We start from the raw sequence: 4,956 nt of genomic DNA, 5'->3' as shown, positions 1-4,956 counted from the left end.
TGGGCCAAATCCAAGTCTAGTTCTGCTTTCAGACTGTTCTAGATTTTGACTTGAGTATTCTTTGGGGTGGACAAAATCACCACAGTGTCTTTGTGAACACCCCAGCCTCCTAAGGAACACAGAAGTAGAACGACTCAGTTTTTCAAAATACCACTTACTTCTATGTCTCTCCACCTGGAATCACTCTTCAAGACTAAGGTGGTACTTGGTCTAAATGAGGAGAGAACTGGGTGATGTTTGACAGTGTATAAAATCAGGGACATCCTGGGACTTCTGAGGATGTTCGATGATCAGTGATATCTGATTGATAACCTTGATGTACCCCTCTCACTGGTAAAATTTCAATTTTTTTCCCCTGAAATACATCCAAGTCTCTTCACATACCCTCTCTGTGTTGTGTGTGTGTGTGCTCACGCGCGCGCGCACGTGCACACGCACACACACACACACACACACACCCCTTTCTTGGCCTTTATTGTGCCTGAAGAAAGTTCTCCTTTCTTCCTCTGCAGAAAGGGATAATCAAACAGACAGAGAACAAGCCCTATCTTCTCACTCCACCCCACTAAAAAAATGTTTCCAAATGTAGTTGAAAGAAAGTTGGGAATTATTGTTTATGACAGAAATGTCAATTTTGTGAAAAAAAAATTTCACTTTTACCAGATGCTTCTGGTCTTGGCTGCCTAATCCATTTGCTCACTCAACGGCTGCAAGCCCTTAGTCAGACCCCACACCTCCTCGCACGTGCTGTCTCTATCGGTTGGAGTCCAATTGGTGCCTGCTGCAGGCACTAAACTTTAGGCAAATAAAATAGCAGGGGCGAATCATGAACAATACCAGTAAAAATGCCCTTCCTCTATGCCGCTAAATTATAGTATCACAATTACACTCTTAAACACTCAGAAAGCTGAGTCAATGATTGGAGAGTAATCGTTTTCAGTTGGAGAGTCCAAGGATATTTTCGAAAAAGGCAGAAAACTCTATTTATGGAAGATACGTTGCTACAGATTGTGCCATGCAAAATTAGATTGACTATTATATTTAATCCTTATACACCCTGTGAGCATTGGAGGCTCGTTTTACAGATGAGGTTCTGAGAAGTCAATCAAATTACCCAAAGTCACATATCTAAGTGGAAGATTCTAGATCTGTAGCTAGGTCCGATTGATTATGAAGTTTGCATTTTCCCTGGCCTATCATACTGTTCTTCTCCTTGCCTGGCAGAAGATCTGGGGCATATGAAAAGCACATTTGACTTGGCCTGGATCTCTCATTCTCTTGTATATTTTCAAACCCTGAACTTAGAATATCCAAATAAATTCTGCCATTGAAAGTAGCCATCATAGGAGTTTGTGTGCCTATGATAGTCTGACATTTGCAAACACACTGTGTCTTCACCTTGGGAAATTTCAAATCCTCAAATTCAAAGGGCATTATCTTATAAACTTTTCTCCGCAACTGCTGCAAAGCTGTACTGAAATGGGCTTGTGGGAGGTCAGTAAGGCTTAATCACTGGTTATGTGATAGGCTCCTGCAAGCTTGCCAAAAAATTCAAATCCAAGCCTTAGAATAATTGTATATTGTTACATTATGAATGTTTAGGGTCGATAATGAACAAACGTTAAGTGCAACAGCCTGTTACACTGGATCAGAACTTGATTAGGTTGTCTCTTTGGAACAAATCTTGGAGTTAATAGCACAGTGGTTAAAAGCAAGGGCTTTGGAGACTGAATCCTCGGCTCTACCACATATTAGCCATGTGGTCTTGGGCTTTATTTCTCCTCTCTGTGCCTAAGTTTTCTTCACTTTAAAATGGTGATGATGTGACCTGCATCATGGGGTTAGCGTGGGGTTAGCATGAAATCATGGGTGTCAAATGCTTAGAAGAGTCTCTGGCACATAGTTAAGAACTCGAGTGTTAGCTATTTTTATAACATATCACAATGCAAACTTTCAAAACAAAGTTTATTTATTTATGGCCCCAATGAATCCTATCCCTCAGTCTCAGTTTAATTACTCACTCTATTCAACGGTACTGGGGTTGCACAACTTCATCCATTTTCAAATTTCAGATTTACCCTCCGAAGAAGAGCCATTCCCATTGGCGACAAAAGACCGTGGCTCAGTTCTGGCAGCAAGAATTAGATGAATATAGAGCCTCCAACGTGATTGCTTTTAAAAAGACAAGACTCAACTCACATGTGTAAGTTCTATAATGCTTTCAAAAGTAGTTCTGTTACTTTATAGTCATATCTCATAAAGGGTGATATTTTTGACTTATTTCATGAGATTTCCAACTCCATTTGTAATTTCAAGAGCCTATCAGGATCTGACCAAGATGTCATGTGCTGTTCTGAATTAAACACAAGCTCCAAAGCGTTTGAAGTTCACTCCGTCTGCAATTGCTATCAGAGACTTCAGGAACTGAACCTAGCCCTTACATTTGATACCAGCTGAAAGAGACCAATAATCTTTGACCAATCATCTTTCTCTAAGTAGCTTAAGCTCAATGGGATTTAAAGTTCTTAGAAACTGTTTTAAACTTCCTTCTCCTTTAGTTTACTTTAATACACAAGTGAAAGAATCAGGCATAGACAAGGTGGTTATATAATTTTTTCATACGGAGGTGTGTTTCAGTTTCATGTTTCCATAACGATTAGTTTAATAACTAAAGTTTCATAAAACTTTATGTAAAAGCTTGCAATTCTCTAGAATACTTAATAGTATTCCTTTACTCATACAAACAAATGGTTGGGTTAAAAACATTTCTGCAGTTTAAAAATATTCACTGGCAGACTGATTTTTCCTATTCCCTGGTCTGCAAAAGGGGAGCTAGAGGGATGCAGATGTGAAAGTTGTTGCTGCGTTTTGGTTCTTCGGTTACACTATGTAAAACTGTAAAAGAAGAAATTTACTTTTGACATTTTTCAGTTTCCTGTTTTAATTTCCTTGTCTACCTTTTGGTATCTCCTCCTCTTGCTCTTATATTTTATCTTTCCTTTCTCTATCCATTTCCTTGACAAGATCTATCTGTCTTTTATGCTTCCCACCGGTAGGAGATTCAGTATTCTGGTATTCCCCACAGTGCCTAGAACAGTGCCCTCAAAACTCATGAGTGCGCAATAATTATTTCTCCAATTAAATTTAAACTATTTCTCAATATGCTGCTAAAAACGACCAATATTAGCTAAGCATGTTAGCTCTTTAAGGTAGCGATGGGATAGTTCATGGACTCCACAAACTCTTACTTTAGGAGTATTTTCATTTGAACTGAGAATTATAAAGACAAAACACCTAACAAAGAGGAAAGGATTCTGTCGGTAGAACCTCAGGCCAAGTGATGGGCCAGTGAGGAGAAAACATTTAGATCTAGATGGAGGAGCCCTTTCTTGAAATCTCTGTTATTCCATGAGTATGTAGTAATACATGTGCATGTGCACACACATCAAAGAGACATAGACAGTGGGAGACAGAGGGAAACAGAGAGATCCATTTCTGGGGCCTTAAAAATGCTTATGTACTTCTAGGAACTCTATTTTATTTGCTGGAACAAAATCATTGAATCCATATATCAGCTTCCTACATAGTTTAAATGAGGAAATAATGTTGAAATAACCTAATTTTTGTATGGAAGTTATGAAAGTTGAGACTCTATGAAGAATGTCATTAAAACCTTTTTTAAAAATTTGTCTTATTTTGTTTTCAGACAGAATTATAATCATTAAAATAATAATTCCATTGAATTTTTCCTAATGTTTCACATGAGGACTATGACTGCACTTTTCATATGTTATAGAAAAGAAATGCAAATGCTTTCTAACACATTGATAAAATATGGTCATTAAATTTCAGTGTATATCTTTTAACATAAACAATAAGGAAGATTAGCTTAAGAAGGATTAAGATCTTGTTCCAAAATGGGATTTTAGGACATTATTTATACAGAAAGTTTTCCAAAGTAACTCTGTTTAGAGAATGATTTCATTCTGTCTCATGTTCAATAATGAAACTACAAAAAAGTGTCCACATTATGGTATATAATGTGTTTCCATTAGAACCTTATTTTCTTGTCAATATTTTTACTTAAAGCCTAATCTTTTGATGCAATGGAGGCTTCAAATTAAATCAGAGACAGTTGCTTTCATTTTCTTACTTTAACATGACACATATTTCTGGCTCTAGAGTGATTGCCAAGAAAATGCTTCACTCTTCTAAATTGGCTGTTTAAAGTGCCAGAGTAGATTTGACGCTTAAATCCCATCCATGGTTAAAGTTCATCTTTCAGTGCATTGAAGTAAATGCTTTGTGTTTAAAAATAAAAATTTTAAAATTTTTGGTGTTTCATGTTTTTTGACTATAAGTTAGTTGTTTTCTTTTAACGGTAGAAGAATCACAGATATTAAAAATCTGCTGTTAGAACCTGTAATTGTGGCCTCCCATATCTCCTGTTTCTGGAAATGAAAAGAATGTTGAAAATGTTTCTATTTTATAATGTAAGAGGTGGCCGAGCACTTACAACTCTATATACTCCTCCAGTCAAATTCTTCCAAACCTCAGACCTGGCCAGCAGGTTTCTCCCAGACGATTTTCATTTTCATAACATTCACATCCAATAAACTGCACAAAACATAGTGTGAGAGAAAAAGGGGACAGGAAATGGCTCTGTTGCATGGTTATTGCATCCTATTGCCTGTGGGTTGCTTGTTATGAGTTTTAACTATGTAAATATGACGTATATGACATCAGAATTTAATCTTAAAGCTTCTATGTGGGAGATAGAGTGTGACTTTATTGTTAGGGCTAAAATCAACTGGGTGCTGACAGGTCTCAAAAGTCACCGAGTAAAAGCTTAAAAAGAAAAATCTCAGACTGATAAGCTGTTCTTTGATTGACAACTTTAGGCCTGACTGCCACTATTGAAAACAGTTGGGTAAAAGTTTTGTGGGGGGAAAAAAA

Source organism: Pteropus vampyrus, unplaced genomic scaffold (assembly GCF_000151845.1).
Source record: "Pteropus vampyrus isolate Shadow unplaced genomic scaffold, Pvam_2.0 Scaffold102, whole genome shotgun sequence".
Classification (NCBI taxonomy): domain Eukaryota; kingdom Metazoa; phylum Chordata; class Mammalia; order Chiroptera; family Pteropodidae; genus Pteropus; species Pteropus vampyrus.
This window is presented reverse-complemented; position numbering follows the sequence as displayed.